The sequence below is a fragment of the Dendrobates tinctorius genome, unplaced genomic scaffold (assembly GCF_039654945.1).
Source record: "Dendrobates tinctorius isolate UK_male_01 unplaced genomic scaffold, ASM3965494v1 ptg000196l, whole genome shotgun sequence".
NCBI classification, from domain to species: domain Eukaryota; kingdom Metazoa; phylum Chordata; class Amphibia; order Anura; family Dendrobatidae; genus Dendrobates; species Dendrobates tinctorius.
The window spans coordinates 27,710,594-27,724,576 of record NW_027361863.1 but is presented as its reverse complement, the minus strand read 5'-3'; positions in this window follow the sequence as shown (position 1 = coordinate 27,724,576).

Sequence of the window (13,983 nt, the reverse complement as noted above, 5' to 3'; positions counted from 1 at the left end):
CACATGAACATACTTCTATTACTTATTCCATTTTTCAACCCCAAGAATAATATGAAATTCATACATCCTTGATATAATAAAGGAGCTTTCTCATAAACATAAATAGGTAAAATTTAGCTACATTATCAAGAACTGAGGTATTTTTAATTCTGTGCAAAAAAATTAGATCCCAAATGGAACATCTGTATGGCATCTTATATTTATGGATCTAATGCCATTATTAGCACAGGAAGCTGTATTTGATCATTCACATGTTAAATTATTGATGTAATGTATAAATATGTGTTGAGTGTCCTGGGACCAGGTGCTTCTTCCTAGTCATTAATGCTAGTGGTGCCCTAGCTCGCCCTGTTCCACGAACTACTTCTGATGGTGAAGATGCCAGGGCCACGTACCTTGGCTTAGTTGCTGAATCCGTCCTCAGTCTGTACCCTTCCCCCACCCAGGGAAGAGGGGAGTAGTACTGTACCATAATACACCAGCCAGACTAACAAGGTAATACTAACAGGGATAAATGAAAAAAAATCATACAGATTTACTTACACACACAGAGGTAAACACTGGGGAGTGAAGGATGGGGTAAAACCAAAGCAGGAGAAGGAGGGGAATTATCACACACTCAGGGAAAAATGCAAAGTACTACATCTGGGCAGTAAAAATGAAAAAAGCATATACAGAATGGGAGGAATAGGGCTAAGCAACAGCACATGTGAAAAAGACTTGGGTATACTAATAGATCACAGACTCAATATGAGTCAACAGTGTGATGCAGCAGCAAAAAAGGCAAATACAATTCTAGGAAGTATTAACAGAAGCATACAGTCTAGATCACGTGAAGTCATTATTTCCCTCTACTCCTCTTTGGTCAGACCTCATCTGGAATATTGTGTCCAGTTTTGGGCACCACATTTTAAAAAAGACATCAACAAACTGGAGCAAGTTCAGAAAAGAGCAACCAGAATGGTGACCGGTCTGCAAACCCTGTCTTATGAGGAAAGGTTGCAGGATTTGGGATTGTTTAGTTTGCGAAAGAGAAGACTGAGAGGAGTCTTAATAGTTGTCTACAAATATCTAATGGGCTGTCACATTGTAGAAGGATCATCTTTATTCTCATTTGCACAAGGAAAGACTAGAAGCAATGGGATGAAACTGAATGGGAAGAGACACAGATTAGATATTAGAAAAAACTTTTTGACAGTTAGAGTGATCAATGAGTGGAACAGGCTGCCACGAGAAGTGGTGAGTTCTCCTTCAATGGAAGTCTTCAAACAGAGGCTGGACAGACATCTGTCTGGGATGATTTAGCGAATCCTGCTTTGAGCAGGGGGTTGGACCAGATGGCCCAGGAGGTCCCTTCCAACTCTACCATTCTATGATTCTATGATTCTATGATTCAAAACCTAGCAACAGTCACAGATAAAACCACCAAATGCCTTTTCAAACAACAATTACAAACCACCATCTCCTAACCATGAAGCATAAGCTAGCTCTGGCAATGACTACTAGCCAGGATCCAGATTATATAGGAGATAGGAGTGGCTAACAGTGAACAGCTGAGAGCCTCAATGCAGGAAAGCTTCCAAGAGCTCTAATCTGAGCAGATTAACACCTGCACCATTTAATATATGAAGGTGAAGTGATTCTAAACAGTGCAGAGAGAAATCAGACCCTGCGGTCTTCTGGCTCCTCTCTGTCGCGGTAAACCCATGACAATATGGATGTTATCCTGACATAAAATACAGACACACGCGTGAAAATCTGGATGAAACTTCTGGTTGAAAATGTGACAATATTTCATACGCATGTCTGACGCTAGCCTAATTGTGATCTTGGCTATGGATCTATCTTTCTTTTACTTAAACTGCTGCTTAAAATTCAGGGGCTCTGAAGAGTTTGAGACAAATGTACCTGATCCATGGATATAGCCTCATAATAAAGTCTCCAAAATGTATTTTCTTCTACATTTATTGTCCTGTTTCTGCCTAATTGCAATCACACCAAAAGCTGCAATATAAAAAACTAGTATAACAGAATGTCTCTTCTAGTTTACTCACCAAGCTATTAGGACCACCTCTGCTTTTCCTATGCCCCACCCCTGCTTATTCCCACTGCCTCCATCCTCCATTCTAAAAATGTTGCTATTACCAGAAAGTAATGAACATTAGGATTCTGATACTGAAGAATAAGAGAATTGTCAGGCAAGAAAAGCTATGAATGAGTTAAAATAAAAATTCAATATTGGTTGCCAGTGCACGTCTTATATGTGCTCATGAGGACAGTGCAGTGCATAACGATAGCACTCTACGACAAGAAGATAGATGATAGCATTGATGAGCTCCTCCAGCTCACGTAACATATTATCTGACCGCTTCAGGTGTAATAGAAAATCAGTTGTGTAGAGTCAGCAGGAAGAGGGACACCGCCTGTATAATGTGGTCAGAGGACATATGAGTGGCTGCATGCATATGTATGATATGAAACCTCCATATGTGCGGCTTAGCAGACTGCAAATAACAGTGAGGATGACATGCAGATTCTGCAGTTCATACACTAGCCAGAAGGTGACGCTGTGAATATTTGAATAAATGTGCAGATGCCCATGAAGTTATAACAAGCAACATTTTTGACACAAACTATATAACGTTCACTCACCCATAACGACCCCCAAAGTAACTTTTTTGAATCATAAGTAGTAAATCTGCCCCAAAATGAGTGCAGACCAGAACATATATAGTCACAACAAAAGTGTTGGCACCCTTGAAATTGTTTCAGAAATGAAGTTTTTCTCAAAGAAAATTATTGCAGTTACGCACGCTTTGTTATACACATTTATTTCCTTTGTGTGTATTGGATCAACACAAAAAAAACAGATAAAATTGGACATAACAAACCCTTAAAATGGGACAGACAAAATTGTGATCAAACAACTGTGTTTCCAGCATGTGATGCTTGTTCACACTCACCTGTGGCAAGTAACAGGTGTGGGCAATATGAAAATCACACCTGAAACCAGAAAAAAGGGGAGGCGTTGACTCAATCTTTGCATTGTGTGTCTGTTTGTGCCACACTAAGCATGAAAAACAGAAAGTGGAGAAGAGAACTGTCTGATGACTTGAGATGAGAACCAAAAGGCTGAAAAATATCATCAAACTCAGGGTTCCATCTCCAGAGATCTTGATGCTTCTTTGTCCACGGTGAGCAAGATAATCAAGAAGTTTACAAACCCTGGCACTGTAGCTTATTTCCCTGGATGAGGACAGCAGAGAAAAATTCATGAAAGGTTGCAACGCAGGATAGTCCGGATGGTGGATAAGCAACCCCAATCAAGGTCCAAAGAAATTCAGGCTGTCCAGCAGGCTTAGAGAGGATCAGTATCAGCGCAAACTATCCATTCACACGTGAATGAAATGAAACGCTGTGACAGGAGGCCCCAGAGGACCCCACTGCTGACACAGTGACATCAACAAGCTAGACTGCAGATTACCAGAATGTACATTAGTAAGCCAAAATTCTTCTGGGAAAGTGCCTTGTGGACAGATGAGACCAAGATAGAGCTTTTTGGTGAAGCACATCAATCTATTGATTACTGAAAATGGAATGAAGCCTACAAAGAAAAGAACACAGACTCTACAGTTAGATTTGGTGGAGGTTCCAAGATGTTTTGGGGTTGTTTTATTGCCTCTGGCACAAGGTGCCCTGACTGTGAGCAATACCTCATGAAATGTGAAGATTACCAAAGGATTTTGGTTAACAATGTAGTGTCCAGTGTCAGAAAGCTGCATTTGTGTCCTATATCATTGGTATTCCAGCAGGACAATGACCTGTATACAGAGATGCATGATACGATTCTGTCTACAGTCACCACTAGAGGGGAGCTCCCTGTAAAAAGAGATACATGATATGATTCTGTCTACAGTCACCACTAGAGGGAGCTCCTTGTATACAGAGATACATGATAAGATCCTGTCTGCAGCCTCCACTAGGGGGAGCTCCCTGTAAAAAGAGATACATGATACGATTCTGTCTACAGTCACCACTAGAGGGAGCTCCTTGTATACAGAGATACATGATAAGATCCTGTCTGCAGTCACCACTAGGGGAGCTCCCTGTATTCAGAGATAAATGATAAGATTCTGTCTGCAGCCACCACTAGGGGGAGCTCCCTGTATACAGAGATACATGATAAGATTCTGTCTGCAGCCACCACTAGGGGGAGCTCCCTGTATACAGATACATGATAAGATCCTGTCTGCAGCCACCACTAGGGGGAGCTCCCTGTATTCAGAGATACATGATAAGAATCTGCCTGCAGTCACCACCAGGGGGACTTTATACAGATATATGATAAGATCCTGTCTGTAGCTACCACTAGGGGGACCTCCCTTTATACAGATATATGATAAGATCCTGTCTGCAGCCACCACTAGGGGAGCTCCCTGTATACAGAGATACATGATAAGATCCTGTCTACAGCCACCACTAGGGGGAGCTCCCTGTATACAGAGATACATGATAAGATTCTGTCTGCAGTCACCACTAGGGGGAGCTCCCTGTATGCAGAGATACACGATAAGAGTCTGCCTGCAGTCACCACCAGGGGGACCTCCCTTTATAAATATATATGATAAGATCCTGTCTGCAGCTACCACTAGGGGGACCTCCCTTTATACAGATATATGATAAGATCCTGTCTGCAGCCACCACTAGGGGGAGCTCCCTGTATACAGAGATACATGATAAGATCCTGTCTGCAGCCACCACTAGAGGTAGCTCCCTATATACAGAGATACATGATAAGATCCTGTCTGCAGCCACCACTAGAGGGAGCTCCCTGTATGCAGAGATACATGATAAGATCCTGTCTGCAGCCACCACTAGAGGGAGCTCCCTGTATACAGAGATACATGATAAGATTCTGTCTGCAGTCACCACTAGGGGGAGCTCCCCGTATGCAGAGATACATGATAAGATCCTGTCTGCAGTCACCACTAGGGGGAGCTCCCTGTATCCCTGTATACAGAGATACATGATGAGATCCTGTCTGCAGTCACGACTAGGAGGTGCTCCCTGTATACAGAGATACATGATAGGATTCTGTCTGCAGCCACCACTAGGGGGAGCTACCTGTATACAGAGATAAATGATAAGATGCTGTCTGCAGTCACCACTAGGGGGAGCTCCCTGTATACAGAGATACATGATAAGATCCTGTCTGCAGTCACCACTAGGGGGAGCTCCCTTAGTAAAGAGATACATGATAAGATCCTGTCTGCAGCCACCACTAGGGGGAGCTCCCTGTATACAGAGATACATGATAAGATCTTGTCTGCAGTCACCACTAGGGGGAGCTACCTGTATACAGAGATACATGATAAGATCCTGTCTGCAGCCACCACTAGGGGGAGCTCCCTGTATACAGAGATACATGATAAGATCCTGTCTGCAGCCACCACTAAGGGGAGCTCCCTGTATACAGAGATACATGATAAGATCCTGTCTGCAGCCACCACTAGGGGGAGGTCCCTGTATGCAGAGATACATGATAAGATCCTGTCTGCAGCCACCACTAGGGGAGCTCCCTGTATACAGAGCTACATGATAAGATCCTGTCTGCAGTCACCACTAGGGGGAGCTCCCTTAGTAAAGAGATACATGATAAGATCCTGTCTGCAGTCACCACTAGGGGGAGCTCCCTGTATACAGAGACATGATAAGATTCTGTCTGCAGCCACCACTAGGGGGAGTTCCCTGTATACAGAGATACATGATAAGATCCTGTCTGCAGCCACCACTAGGGGGAGCTCGCTGTATACAGAGATACATGATAAGATCCTGTCTGCAGTCACCACTAGGGGAGCTCTCTGTATGCAGAGATACATGATAAGATCCTGTCTGCAGCCACCACTAGGGGGAGCGCCCTGTATCCCTTTATACAGAGATACATGATAAGATCCTGTCTGCAGTCACCACTAGGGGGAGCTCTCTGTATACAGAGATACATGATAGGATTCTGTCTGAAGCCACCACTAGGGGGAGCTCAGTAGCTTTATGCTGTGTTAACTATTGAATAAACTGTATAAATAGCAGATTGTTTCCTATTGATTGCTATATTTTCATTCTAACATTATACATATCTGGGTTGGTATGATCTATTAATTTTTACTGTTTACAGCTACAAGATAATTTTGGTATATCTGCTGCCGCTGATCTCCTGGTCTTTTGCTTGCACTGACGCCTCTGTGTATATAATATTGGATTGATGTTGTATTCTGCATGTGTGATTTAGCGCAGACCGCCGGATCAGACAATGATTTCCTCCTCCACCAACTCTTTTTTTTGTCTTTTAAGGTTGTTGATCAGTGTATTAGTACAGAAATATTGTTGCGGGCCTTCAGTGCGGTGTCACCCTCATACAAATGTCTCTCCGGCTACCGCGCCGAATGACTTATATCTGAAGGAGTCTTATTACTATAGACTATTAGGCTATTTGTTCTCTGCTCCCGTGCAGCCGTATTGATTTGTGCAAGGTGATCTTTGCTATTTGATTTTCGCTCTGGAGAAGCTTTTCATACTTTGTATCAGGCGGGATAAGGAGCCGTCCTCCTTGAGATGTCACTCGCTTCTCCGCACTGACTGTGCATGTGAAATGATCTCACATTATGTCAGCTCGTATCTGCTGAGACCTTCTGGGCAATTACCGGGCGGCTTTACTGAAGTGACACAACTTTTTTTTTCTGTTAAATGCATTTACTGTACAGAATCTGCCAGACTCTGGAGTCTTCAGGAGTTTTGGTGACTGACTATCCTAGAGAGAGATGGGGTCATATTGCAGGGAATCCTCCTGGGCCACCTCCTCCATAGATTGGTCTTCTGCTACCTGACCACCATCTAGAGCTACACCAATGCCAAGAGCCATAGCCTGGGCCAGGCATTCCCTTCTTTTGGGCAAATCTTGGCCAATGTAAAGAGACATGTTGGCAGCGAGCGCTCAGTGCACACTGCCAGTGCACACTAGGACTAAGGATGTTTGGTGTTCGAAACGCGTAGGTTTCATGGAGGTCTACCCCTTCAGTTTTAATTTCTGCACATCTTTATAATGGATTATGAATAAAAGCACAGTTTTTTGCAGCAGCAAAAAAGGCAAATGCAATTCTAGGATGTATTAACAGAAGCATACAGTCTAGATCACGTGAAGTCATTATTTCCCTCTACTCCTCTTTGGTCAGACCTCATCTGGAATATTGTGTCCAGTTTTGGGCACCACATTTTAAAAAAGACATCAACAAACTGGAGCAAGTTCAGAAAAGAGCGACCAGAATGGTTACCGGTCTGCAAACCCTGTCTTATGAGGAAAGGTTGCAGGATTTGGGAATGTTTAGTTTGCAAAAGAGAAGACTGAGAGGAGACTTAATAGCTGTCTACAAATATCTAAAGGGCTGTCACATTGTAGAAGGATCAACTTTATTCTCATTTGCACAAGGAAAGTCTAGAAGCAATGGGATGAAACTGAATGGGAGGAGACACAGATTAGATATTAGAAAAAACTTTTTGACAGTTAGAGTGATCAATGAGTGGAACAAGCTGCCATGAGAAGTGGTGAGTTCTCCTTCAATGGAAGTCTTCAAACAGAGGCTGGACAGACATCTGACTTGGATGATTTCGCTAATCCTGCTTTGAGCAGGGGGTTGGACCAGATGGTCCAGGAGGTCCCTTCCAACTCTACCATTCTATGATTTTATGATTCTATCTCCTATTGGATTTACAACCTTGACATTTTCTCTCAAACTTGCCAAGTGCATATTCTCCAGTCTCTTACAACTGTCCCCCACCACATTTATTGTCAGCCATCCGGACAATCAATATATATTACAACTTGCGATCTCATTCCCACTTGTGAATGTAAAGGATGATTGATAACTGGTGATGATCGAGCATGCTCGGATAAGGTATGATCATGCTAACCGAGTGACTTCGGCGTGCTGGAAAAATATGTTTGAGTCCCCGCAGCTGCAAATCTCATGGCTGTGAGACAGTTGCAACCCAAGCAGGGATTACCTGGTTGTTAAAAAATCCCTGCCTGTGTTGTGGCTGTAGAACAGCCCGGAGACATGCAGCCACAGGGACTTGGACATATTATTCGAGCATGACGCAAACACTCGGTTAGCTCCCGAGCATAATAACACCTTATCCGAGCATGCTCGCTCATCACTAGTGATATCAGATAACAATAGATTACTTCCAAATAATAGAGATTTAAAAATAGCGGAAGGATCAAAGGTTAGAGCCTTTTATGATCCGGTGAGATTTCCCAGTTGGCTAGTGTGTTCTGGCATTCTAAAGTCCAAAGGATGTCATCACTAATTTTCAGTTTTATGTAAATGAAGCTTACTTATTTGACAACATTAAAGTATATTATTGCTTTACAATCCCTTATTGTTTTCCAGAAGATCTCTACTTGCTATCAGTGAACAGAAACAAAGTGGTTTATTTGCAGAGGCTGAAAATCTGGGCAGAACTAAAACCTCTAAGGATACACACGTGCAGATGTTGCGGATTCTACTGCAGATCCGCAGCAGATTCTCTTGCGTTGTACAGTACCATTAAAGTCAATCTAAAACGAAAAATACTGTGGGTTCATTTCCGCAGCATGTCAATTCTTTGTGCGGATCTGCAGAGTTTCTGCACCCGTTGACTTGCATTGAGTCGGGCACTTCTGCAGCAAAACCGCAGGTCTAAAAAAGATCTGCGGTTTTGCTGCTGATGAAATGCTGCAGATTGGGAGGGGTGAAGAGTGTGGGCGGAGTGTGAGCGGTGACTGGGTGCATGTATAGAGTGTGGGCGGTGACTGTGTGCGTGTATGCAGGGGTCTGCTGAGGCTGTGCAGGGGGTCTGTGGGCTGTCCGGGAGTCTGCGGGACTTTGCGGGGGGTCTGTGGGCTGTCCAGGGGTCTGCGGGGGCTGTGGGGGGGTCTGGGGGGTCTGCGGGCTGTCCGGGGGTCTGCGGGGCTGTGCGGGGGGTCTGCAGGGCTGTCTGGGGGGATCTGCAGGGATTGCCAGGGCTCTGCAGGGGTCTGCGGGGCTGTCCGGGGGGGTGTGCGAGGGTTGCTAGGCTCTGTTGGGGTCTGCGGGGCTGTCCAGGGGTCTGTGGAGCTGTGCGGGGGTCTAGGGGGCTGTCTGGGGGTCTGCGGTGCTGTGCGGGCCATCTGTGGGCTGTCCAGGGGTCTGCGGGGCTGTTCGGGGGTCTTCAGGCTGTCCGTGGGCCTGTGGGGCTGTGCGGGGGTCTGCGGGCTGTCCAGGGGGGTCTACAGGGATTGCCGAGGCTCTGCGGGGGTCTATGGGGCTGTCCGGGGGGGTCTGCGGGGGTTGCTGGGACTGTCAGGGGGGTCTGCGGGGGTTTCTGGGGGGTCTGTAAGCAGACATCGTCCAATGGTACTACAAGTTCCATCGGGCTATGCCTGCCACACTGACAGTGAGTGACACATTAGCTAATGATGGGACAGTAGTAGTCCCATCATCTGGCTAATGTGTTGAATGTAAAAAAAAAAAACAACAACATACAGAACATACAACATATAACATACAGAACATACATATAACATACAATGCATAACATAGAGTGCATACTTACCAATCACCTAATTCCCTGAAGCCCCTGTCTCCTTTAATAAAAATAAAATAATAAACCAACCTATACTTACCTTTCCACCATAGTCCAGTTAATAATGATGGTCCCACGATGATCTCCGGTGTAGAACACTGACATTGGGTGATGTCAGTGCTCTACAGGGGCTCCCGAGATGAAAGGACAGGCGGAGGTATCCCTCCACCACTGGGAAAGAGGTCCCATAACCCTAACCCTAATTCTCATGCAGCATTGCTGTAAAGTGAGAGCCTGAACTCAGTTAATCTCAGTGATGCACTGCAGGAGCCATTGCCTCCTGTCAGTTCATCACTGGGAGGCCCTATAGAGCAGTGACATCACCTCATGTCACTGTTCTATAGGGGAGATCGTCGTGGGACACTCTTTATTAATTGGACTGCATCAGACAGGGAGTAGACGGTTGGTTTATTTTTTTACTATTTATTACAGGAAACCGAGGGCGTCGCTTAGATCTGGACATGCAATAAATATATGAAAACCATGTTGTGCTTTATTGCATTAAAATACTTTATTCTTATGTGTGTGTTTCTTTAACCCATTTTTAAAATAAGATTAATAATAGATAGGTGTCTTATTGACACCTCTCCTTTATTAACTGGGCTTAATGTCACCTTATAATAACAAGGTGACATTAACCCCTTATTACCCCATATCCCACAGCTACTTGGGAGTGGGAAGAGAGGGGCTAAGTGCCACAATTGGTGCATCTTAGAGATGCGCCATTTCTGGGGTGGCTGCGGGCTGGTATTTGTAGCCCGGGGAGGGGGCAATATCCATGGCCCCTTCCTAGGCTATGAATATCAGCCCGCTGTCTGTGTAGCCTTTCTGGCTATAAAATATAGGGGGACCCCACGTCATTTTTTTGGGGGGTCACCCTAATGTTATAGCCAGTAAAGGCTATGCAGACAGCTGCGGGCTGGCATTCATGCCTGATGAAGAGACCTGAGTAGTTTCGAAAGCTTGCAATTTGTTACCATCTTTTCAGTTAGCCATTAAAAGGTATCAACCACTGAGGACTCTCAATTCTGAATATTTTTCTAGATATATCTATGGATATATCTATAGAAGGATAGGTATATGGATCGATCTATCTATCTATCTATCTATTATCATCTCTCTGTGTGTGTAATGGAGTGTGGGTTAGACAAATGTAAAAGAGGAGGTTGGACAAAAATGGCATCACAAATCTTTTTTTTTGTTAAATAACATATCTTTAGCTTACAAAAACGCATACAATCCGCATGTAAAAATGCATAAAAAACTGCATCAAATGCGCACCAAAAATGCACCTGCGTTTTCTGGCAAGAGATGCGAATTCTGTGCGGAAAAATCCACAGGCAAATCTGCAATGTGTGCACATACCCTAACAGAAGGAGAGGGTTTGTTACTTCTGTATCCAGTCTGGACAATCCTCTATGTTCTAGATACCCTGCACTCCAGACTGATACATCGTTGTTTCAAAGTACAAAGATAGTGAGAGTTGATACATTTAGGTCATGGCTGATGCTAATGACTGGATACAATTGTAGCAGACCCTCAGCTGTGAGAATATTACAGGATAGAAATAGAAATAACATTCCCATTCATTTACATCAAGCAAGTGAAACGCGAAAAATATTAAGCGGTAGTAGAGCGTTGTGGACCACAGCACACAGAGAACTTTCTATCATAACTGCAGCCACAGAAGTCCTAAATCCTGAAAAACAGAGCAGCTGCGGCAGTGGTCCCGGCAGAGGTGGATGGAGACTTACCTGCAGGAGCCATAGGACTCTCCAGTTTGGCTGATAGGAGCTACTTTTTTCCTTCTGGAGGGGATCTCATTTGCAAACACATTTTTCACTAAAATTTGCTTGGATAAAATGCGAAAAAAAAGGCAAAAGAATAAGGATTTAAAATAAAAATCATGAACAAAGTTTAGCACTTAACTTTAGATAAACTGAAGTGATTTTCTGCAGGCAGAGAGGATGACACTGGCGGCAGGTAGTGGAGTGACCTTCCCATCCCCCCTCCGTCCTGATCCTCACAGCAAAAGAAAAGCCGCGAAGAAAAAAAACAGTCGATAGATCAATGGGCGAGAGTCGCCTGACACCGAGGTTAATTGCAGCACAAATTATTTGATTTTCATTGCGAAACTCTTTAGCCACAAAATCTATATTGAGCAAAACGTCCGTCTGAATGAGGAAAGTCATAAACCAGAGCAGATACCCTGCAGAAAGGCACGGAGGGCTTCCGGGGCCAATACAAAATCAGGACCAGGACCTTAAACTGTCACGGACATTTATTGTGCTGATGTCTTTTTATATACTTGTTCCAAGTAGTGACAACTAAATCTGGGAACCATAAGGCCACCTTCACATGTCCTAATATTACCAGTACTGGAAAAAACAGTACCGAAGCTATCCGCATCTGTGTATTATATATGTGTGACATCCGTGTGCCGCATCAGTGTGACACGTACCGGCACCTGAAAAAAACAGTACAGTTAACGCTGTTCCCAGGTGACGGGTGCTGAATGCGGCTCTCATCATTGTCACCTGGTCTCCCTGCGATCAGTGGGATACCAGAGAGTACACTGTATGATGGCCCCCTAAATAGCCTCCATATAGTATAATGCACCTCATAGTCCTCCATATAGTATGCTGCACTTCTCCTAGGTCTCTTTATAGTATAATGCACTCTCCACAGGCCTCTATATAGTATTATGCACTCTCCATAGGTCTCTATATAGTATTATGCACTCCCCATAGGTCTCTATAGTATTATGCACTCCCCATAGGTCTCTATATAGTGTAATGTTCTCCCCATAGGCCGCTGTATAGTATAATGTACTCCCCATAGGCCTCTATATAGTAAAATGTACTCCCCATAGGCCTCTATATAGTAAAATGTACTCCCCATAGGCCTCTATATAGTATAATGTACTCCCCATTGGCCTCTATATAGTATAATGTACTCCCCATAGGCCTCTGTATAGTACAATGCACTCCTGATAGTCTTTTATATAATTTAAGGGGGTGAACAATATTTTTCTCACACAGGATCCTGTAGGTTTGAATTTCTTTTACCCTTAATAATAAAGACCTTCATTTCTAAACTGCATTTTCTGATTACTTGTGTTATCTTTGTCTAATATTTACATTTGTTTGGTGATCTGAAACATTTAAGTGAGATAAACAAGAAAAAGTATAGGAAATCAGGTGGAGGGCAAACATTTCTTCACACCACTGTATTTCATGCAATAAAATGCCATTTATTTAAAAATCATACAATGTTATTTTCTGGATTTTATTTTTAGATTCGGTCTCTCATAGGTGAAGTGTACCTACAATAAAAATTTCAGACCTCTCCATTCTTTGTAGTTGGGAAAACGTGCACAATCGACAGAGGATCAGATACTAATATTCCCCCCTGTATGCATGTATCTATCTATCTATCTATCTATCTATCTATCTATCTACTATCTATTACAGCATCTATTATCTATCTATCTATCTATCGTGTACAATTGTGCTCAAAAGTTTACATACCCCGGCAGAATTTTTGCCTTCTTGGTCTTTTTTCAGAGAATATGAATGATAACACCAAAACTTTTTCTCCACTCATGGTTAGTGGTTGGGTGAAGCCATTTAGTGTCAAACTACTGTGTTTTCTCTTTTTAAATCATAATGGCAACCAAAACATCCTAATGACCCTAATCAAAAGTTCACATACCCCATTTCTTAATACTGTGTATCGCCCCCTCTAACATCAATGACAGCTTGAAGTCTTTTGTGGTAGCTGTGGATGAGGTTCTTTATTTTCTCAGATGGTAAAGCTGCCCACTCTTCTTGGCAAAAAGCCTCCAGTTCCTGTAAATTCCTGGGCTGTCTAGCATGAACTGCGCGCTTGAGATCTCCCCAGAGTGGCTCAATGATATTGAGGTATCAAGTGTGATGCACATGCGCATCGCCATTTTCATGTAGTGCACTGGAGGCCGCCATTGAATGGTGCACATATAAAGTCCACTATAAGTGTCAGGGAAGGGGGAAGCAAGAGATGCATAGCGAGGAAAGCTTTCACATGCGAATCATGTGCATCGCACTACTACATCATACAAATGGCGATCTCCATTGCACTTCAAGAAAATGGCGACTCATACACACTGCACCCAATGTCCATGCATCGCAAGACAGCCTCTTACAAACGGGGTAGTGAGTCTGAATGCGGTGCAGCTGTGACCCGGAGGCGTTGCTGACAGGCGCTGCCTGCGATTCGCTGATGCTAAGGCACATTTGGTATATATAGATGATATGAGGTAAGGTCAGACACACTCCCCTTGAGAAA